This window comes from Telmatherina bonti (genome assembly GCF_933228915.1).
Source record: "Telmatherina bonti genome assembly, chromosome: 13".
Taxonomy (NCBI): domain Eukaryota; kingdom Metazoa; phylum Chordata; class Actinopteri; order Atheriniformes; family Telmatherinidae; genus Telmatherina; species Telmatherina bonti.
Window position 1 is genome coordinate 2,712,168 of NC_136611.1, and position 8,197 is coordinate 2,720,364.

Here is an 8,197-nt window from a genome sequence, read left to right on the forward strand (position 1 = left end):
AGGTTCATGATGGAGGTTTTTCAGACACAAACTCAGTTCCAGTGAAGTTGGGATTCAAGTAAAACTAGATTAAAAACAGAACAGAATGATTTTTAAGTCATTGAACTTTATTCTCAATAAACGCGACAAAGACAAAGTTATTTAACGTTCCAGCTGGTGAACTCCTCCTGCAGCAGGTTCCAGTAAAGCTGGAACAGGATCAACCAAATCCTGGGAAAGTGGAGGAATTCTCCATAAAACACCTGATTTGGATCCTCCACAGGTAAACAGATGAGTGCCGTGACTGGGTATAAAAGCTGGATTGTTTACAACTGGACTGCTTCACCTTTTAACACGCAGGACGTGTTTGGAAACTGACGACAATGTTGAAGCTTTGTAGGTGGATTTCTTCCCCGTTCCTGCCTGATGTACGACGTCAGTTGGCGCCTCGGTTGTGGGATTCTGCGATACGTGATGCGCTACGCGTTCTCAGTGGGAGACTGGTCTGGACTGCAGCCGGGCCCGTCTAGATCACGCCTCTTTGGATACGAAGCCACGCTGGTGGAACACCTGCAGGACGAGTCTTGGCTTTGTCTTGCTGAAATCAGCAGGACGTCTCTGAAAAAGACGTAGCTTGGATGCAACTCGTTGCTCCAGAATCTGCATGAATCTTTCAGCATTGAGCTCGTTGGATCCACCGCTAGAAAGTCGGAACTTTGTTCCAGTTCTCTCGTCATTTAGGCCTCGTGGACATCGTGGACGTGTTGCGGCTTGTTCCCAACACACCAGCTAGCAAAACTGTCTTCGCGTTGGGAGATCGAACCAGTGGATTAACAGGAAAAGTGTGAACAGTTGCTTCCACATTTTTGCTGATTCGGGTTAAATGAATAGTTTTAATAAACAGCTGGTTGAGGTAAAGTATGAAAACTTACAACAGGTGGTGTTAAAAGACGCAGACTCAGTCGCATGAGCTGCAAAATGTAGCATCTGATGAAAGAACTGCGTTGTTTAGCATAACAGCACAGTAATGTCCGCCGGCCACGGACAAAGCTTCTCATGGAGGACGAGTTGTTATCGAGAAGAAAAATGATCTCACTTCTCGTGAGGATGTAATGGTGCGTTCGCAGATGCCATGAGCGCTAACACAGCTCCATCACACATGCTGCTATGACAATATGAGGATGCTCCTTTTATACCCAATCATGACACCCTGTTTCCAATCAACCCGTGGAAGGATCCCAACAGGTGTTTTCCTCGGATCAGTCTGCAGTTCCAGCTTTTCTGGAGGCGTTGCAGGTGAGTAAATAAAGCTGGAACTTCTTAGTGTGTTCAGATGAATAACTTATTCTGGGCGGGTTACACCACGTCGCCGGGGTTGTAATGTGACCAAACGTTGGAACATGCAGGAGGCTGAATGTCGTTGGCGTCGTTGGTCTCAATGTGATGAAGAAACGTGTTTTTATAGCTAATTTAGCAGAAGAGACGACTCCATGATGTGTTTTATTAACGCCCCTGTGGGAAGGTGGAGGTGCTTGTTTTTCCTTCCCAACATGTAGAAACATGCAGTTTTAAGTGTTTTATCATATTTACACATTTATTTAACAAAATGCAACCAACCGTAACTTCGCTTCGGCATTTATGGCCTTAAACTGACCAATCTACATCTCCAGGAGCTGCAAAGCTCATTTTTATGTCTTGTTTCCATGGTAACGGCGGTGTCAGCCCTGCAGCCAGAAGTCACTAAACCCTACCAATCACTTTGTTATCATTACAGACAGATTTTCTGTAAAACTTAGCAAGTTTTTCAGAGCTCGACTGCCTCTCAGGTAATAAATGATGCCTCCAGCAGCACTGCCAGGGGCCCTTTGCAGGTCCCAGGACCCCAATTCTGACCGCCGCACATCCAGATGGATGTTACGTGTGAATTGTGCTCACCAGTAATTTAATGGACGATATATAACAAAGCGTGTATTTATTTCTGCGCTTCAGCGGCATCAAAAACAGTCACTTAACAGGGGAGGATTTATGGTGTTTGGCGAGCAAATTGGCCATTGATGGTTCCCACGCAGGGCCGGCCGCATCCCCGCGGAGCCTAATGGGGGCTGCGCTAATGGTGCCCCTCAGTCATCGCAGCAAATATGAAACATGAGATCACAGCCTGACAATTAGTAGAGCAGCAGAGATGCAGCTTTTCTACGGATTTTTAACTCTCCTTCCACAAAAAGCCACTTGTTTTGTTTTTCCCACCTTCTGTTTCTCCTTTTCTTCCAGATGTATTGGGGGGGGGGGGGGGGGGGGGTAAACTGATGAATTAGACCTCATTTATCGAACAACAATTTGAGTCAATACCCAGGGGCCTCTGCTGCGCAGCGTGGACCGGCTCCACAGCTGCTAATTGGTTCGCTGTGTTTGGATGGAGGGCTGTTTGTTGCGGGGGTGTTTATGGGGGGGGGGGTCGCAGTTGTCTTGCAGCGGACGTCCGCGGCACACGCCATGAAAATGGAGGAGACAAGCGTCTGATCTGACAGCTCGGCCTGAGTCCTGTATGGATTTTTGTGTCTGTTGTTTCAGCTTATTTGTGTGCTTCTTTTACTCAGTCAATCACATTTAATTGACACCGCTGGGCGATGGCCGGGGGCCCCGCGGCATGCTGGGATGACAGGCCGTTAATGCCAGCGAGGAGAGCAGGTTCTTCTGCCTGTGAAGGCTGGAGACGAGGCGATCCACACCCGTCAACAGCATTAACTGATGCCGCGGAAGCCATGATGGATGCTAATAACGCAACCTTTAGGAAAAACGGTAATTAGACGACATCCTGATAAACCCCATTTATCTTCTGCAGATCTCCGGTTGGACACGTCCGTCATTAATATGCAGATTGGACTTAGCATTAGCATTCTGGCTGCATGACAACTTCCTGCCAGGACCCTTCAGACCATCAGAGATCCAGGCTGGGAACCAATCCCACAAGGTTTCCTCTCGTAAGGCCATGGTGGTGGGGGTGGCCTCCCCGGTCCTGATGGGTGGCTTCAGTCTGTCCTTCTGTCCCTTTATGATCGTTTCGTTCTTCAATGACATCCACATGAGAAAAAACCTTCCTTCGAGTGTTGAAGCCCTAAAAACTAGAGATCCTCAGTCCTGGTCCTGGAGGGCCGGTGTCCTGCAGGTTTTAGAGGTTTCTCTGCTGCAACACACCTGACTGGTCTGGTGGTGATCCTCAGACATGTCCAGAGCTTCTGGGTCTGGATCCAGGACCAGGACCGAGGATCTCGCACCGGACGATCCGAAACAAAGACGGAGTGCTTTTTGCAAAATCAGGAAGGATCCAGCCAGGAAACGTACGTCATAGCTAACGCTTCAGTACCATCGTAGCTAATGCTTCAGTACTGTCATAGCTAACGCTTCAGTACCATCGTAGCTAATGCTTCAGTACTGTCGTAGCTAATGCTTCAGTACCATCGTAGCTAATGCTTCAGTACTGTCGTAGCTAATGCTTCAGTACCGTCATAGCTAACGCTTCACCACGTTGTCGCTAACGCTTTACCATGTCATAGGTACGCATCAGTAACGTTGTAGCTAACAATTCCCCACATCGTCGCTAATGCTTCTGTAACATTGTAGCTACAATAGTCCATGGAGATACTTCATGATGAACACCATTCAATGGAAACACATGCAAAGATTTTCGCTCCGTTGGGACGGAAACGCCACCGTTGCAAGGTGCCATAGAAGTCATTTTTCATGGTGTCGCTTCCAGATTCACTTAACGGATCCATTAATCAGAATATGGAAATATCTCCGAGACGCCTCAGTGAATCATTAAACGGACAACAGTTTATATTTCTGACAGTAATCAATAAAATCATATAGAATATAAACCCAAGAATTAAGTTTGGCAATAAATCTAATTTTTTTTTTTTTTCATAGGAAACAAAAGTAGAATTTACTGGTGAGACGACTTTACGTATTAAATCCATGGATTAGAACATGGATTAGACCCGCTCTGTCCAAACCATTTCATTGGCTGCTCGTCGTCAATCGAAGCTAAATCGTCTTTTTGCTGCTGGAACGTCCGAACGTCTCTCCAGGCTCGGTGCTGTCCTGGACACGGCCGCTGTTGGTTGCATCATCTAAAGCCTGTGGGACACCGGCCCCCCAGGACCCAGATTGAGCATCCCTGGACTTGAGTTGGGGATCTGGAGACTGATGGAACCAAACTGGACCAGTATGGAAGGGTCGCTGATGATGTGCGGCTGGTCTTCTGTTGCAGGAGCTGGGAATCTCATCATGGATTCCCTGTAAAACCAGTCGGTCTAAAGAGTCAAACCTCGGTGGCCTTGCTGATTGTAGGAGTTTTTCCAGCAAGACGAAGATCCTGAGTAGACCTCAAAGTCCTGGAAGTCCTGGACCAGATTGAAATCCGACGGAAACCTTGGCAGGCATCTTTCTGACCTCAACGATACGATGCGGAATCTGAAATTCTGTTTCTTCATGTTGCAGGTTAAGACGTTACCTCATGTGGATCGTCTGAGGTATGTTTAGCTTTTAGTGACTCAAACGTTTTTAAATTCTTGATCTGGAAGAGTTAAATCCTCCGAGAGTCTAGTTCAGTTCAGGTTCAGTTCTGGATTATCTTGGTTCTGGATCTCCAGCATGAATCTTAAGGTCGATGAGGAGGTTTTGTGTTCCTCGACAGGGTTTAGGAGGACTTCCTCTGAAAGGTCGACACTAAAAGTTTACCTGGTTCTGTTTGGCGTCCGACGCAGGACGTACACTCCACCTGTACGTGCATTCATCACGGCTGCATCACATTTTCAGTTTGTTTGTTGAAGCGCCGTTTTGTTCACGTCCTCCAAAATAAGCCAAATAGCAGAATGTGACCAGTAGGGGGGGCAGTGTTTGGACCAGTTTGAGCAAACGGAAGGTCAGACGAAACTCCATCTACGATACGACCAGGATTACTTTACTCACTGCTAGGATTACTTTTATCACTCCTAGGATTCCTTACTCATGACAAGGATTACTTTACTAATTTCTAGGATTCCTTTACTCACTACCAGGATTACTTTACTCAGTACGAGGATTACTTTACTCACTCCTAGGATTTCTTTACTCTACTAGGATTACTTTACTCACTCATAGGATTCCTTTACTCTCTACTAGGATTACTTTACTCACTACCAGGATTACTTTACTCACTCCTAGGATTACTTTACTCACTACCAGCATTATTTTACTCACTACCAGGATTACTTTACTCACTACCAGGATTACTTTACTCACTACCAGAATTACTTTACTCACTACCAGGATCACTTTACTCACTACCAGGATAACTTTACAACTAGGATTACTTTACTCATTCCGAGGATTACTTTACTCACTCGTAGGATTTGTTTACTCACAACCAGGATTACTTTACTCACTACTAGGATTACTTTATTCACTCCTAGGATTACTTTACTCACAACCAGGATTATTACTCCTAGGATTCCTTTACTCACTCCTAGGATTCCTTTACTCGCTACCAGGATCACTTTACTACTAGGATTACTTTACAACTACGATTACTTTACTCACTACTAGGATTACTTTACTCACTACCAGGATTCCTTAACTCACTCCTACGATTCCTTTACTCACTACCAAGATCACTTTACTACTAGGATTACTTTACAACTAGGATTACGTTACTCACTACGAGGATTACTTTACTCACTACTAGGATTAGTATACTCACTACCAGGATTACTTTACTCACTACTAAGATTCCTTCACTCACTTCTAGGATCACTTTACTAACTAGCAGGATTACTTTACTACGAGGATTACTTTACAACTAGGAATGCTTTATTCACTCCTAGTAATTCTTTACTCGCGACAAGGATTACATTACTCACTACTAGGATTAATTTTTTTCACTCCTAGGATTAGTTTACTCACTCGTAGGATTGGTTTACTCACAACCAGGATTACTTTACTCAGTACTAGGATTACTTTATTCACTCCTAGGATTACTTAACTCACTACCAGGATTCCTTAACTCACTAACAAGATCACTTTACGACTAGGATTACTTTACAACTAGGATTACTTTACTCACTACGAGGATTACTTTACGCACTACCAGGATTACTTTACTCACGTCTAAGATTACTTTACTCACTACTAGGATCACTTTACTCACTAGCAGGATTACTTTACTACTAAGATTACTTTACAACTAGGATTGTTTTACTCACTCCTAGGATTTCTTTACTCATGACAAGGATTACTTTAATCACTACTAGGATTACTTTTTTTCACTCCTAGGATTACTTTACTCACTCGTAGGATTTGTTTACTCACAACCAGGATTACTTTACTCACTACTAGGATTACTTTATTCACTCCTTGGACTACTTTACTCACTACTAGGATTAATGTACTCACTACCAGGATTACTTTACTCACTACTAAGATTCCTTGACTCACTACTAGGATCACTTTACTCACTAGCAGGATTACTTTACTACTATGATTACTTTACAACTAGGATTGCTTTATTCACTCCTGGGATTTCTTTACTCAGACATGGATTACTTTACTCACTACCAGGATTACTGTACTCACTACTAGGATTACTTTATTCACTCCAAGGATTACTTTACTCACGACCAGGATTACTTTACTCACTCCTAGGATTCCTTTACTCACTACCAGCATCACTTTACTACTAGGATTACTTTACTCACTACTAGGATTACTTTACGCACTACCAGGATTACTTTACTCACTCCTAGGATCACTTTACTTACTACCAGGATTACTTTACTACTAGGATTACTTTACAACTAGGATTGCTTTACTCACTCCTAGGATTTCTTTACTCACTACCAGGATTATTTTACTCACTACAATTATTACTTAACTCACTACTAGGATTACTTTACTCACGACCAGGATTACTTTACTCACTCCTAGGATTCCTTTACTCACTACCATGATCACTATACGACTAGGATTACTTTACAACTAGGATTACTTTACTCACTACTAGGATTATTTTACGCACTCCCAGGATTACTTTACTCACTACTAGGATTACTGTACTCACAACCAGGATTACTTTACATTACTTTACTCACTACTAGGATTTCTTTACTCACTACCAGGATTACTTTACTCGCTACCAGGATCACTTTACTACGAGGATCACTTTACAACTAGGATTGCTTTACTCACTCCTAGGATTTCTTTATTCACTCCTAGGATTACTTTACTCACTCGTAGGATTCGTTTACTCACAACCAGGATTACTTTACTCACTACTAGGATTACTTTATTCACTCCTTGGACTACTTTACTCACGACCAGGATTACTTTACTCACTCCTAGAATTCCTTTACTCACTACCACAATTACTTTACTACTAGGATTAATTTACACACTACCAGGATTCCTTTACTCACTACTAGGATCACTTTACTCACCAGCAGGATTACTTCACTACTAGGACTACTTTACTCACTACTAGGATTATTTTACGCACTCCCAGGATTACTTTACTCACTACTAGGATTACTGTACTCACAACCAGGATTACTTTACATTACTTTACTCACTACTAGGATTACTTTACAACTAGTATTACTTTACTCACTCCTAGGATTACTTTACTCACTCGTAGGATTCGTTTACTCACAACCAGGATTACTTTACTCACGTCTAAGATTCCTTTACTCACTACCAGGATTCCTTAACTCACTTCCAGGATTCTTTTACTCACTACCAAGATCACTTTACTACTAGGATTACTTTACAACTAGGATTACGTTACTCACTACAAGGATTACTTTACGCACTACCAGGATTACTTTACTCACTACTAGGATTACTATACTCACTACTAGGATTACTTTACTCACGTCTAAGATTCCTTTACTCACTACTAGGATCACTTTACTCACTAGCAGGATTACTTTACTACTAAGATTACTTTACAACTAGGATTGCTTTACTCACTCCTAGGATTACTTTACTCACGACAAGGATTACTTTAATCACTACAAGGATTACTTTATTCACTCCTAGGATTACTTTACTCACTCGTAGGATTCATTTACTCACAACCAGGATTACTTTACTCACTACTAGGATTACTTTATTCACTCCTTGGACTACTTTACTCACGACCAGGATTACTTTACTCACTCCTAGAATTCCTTTACTCACTACC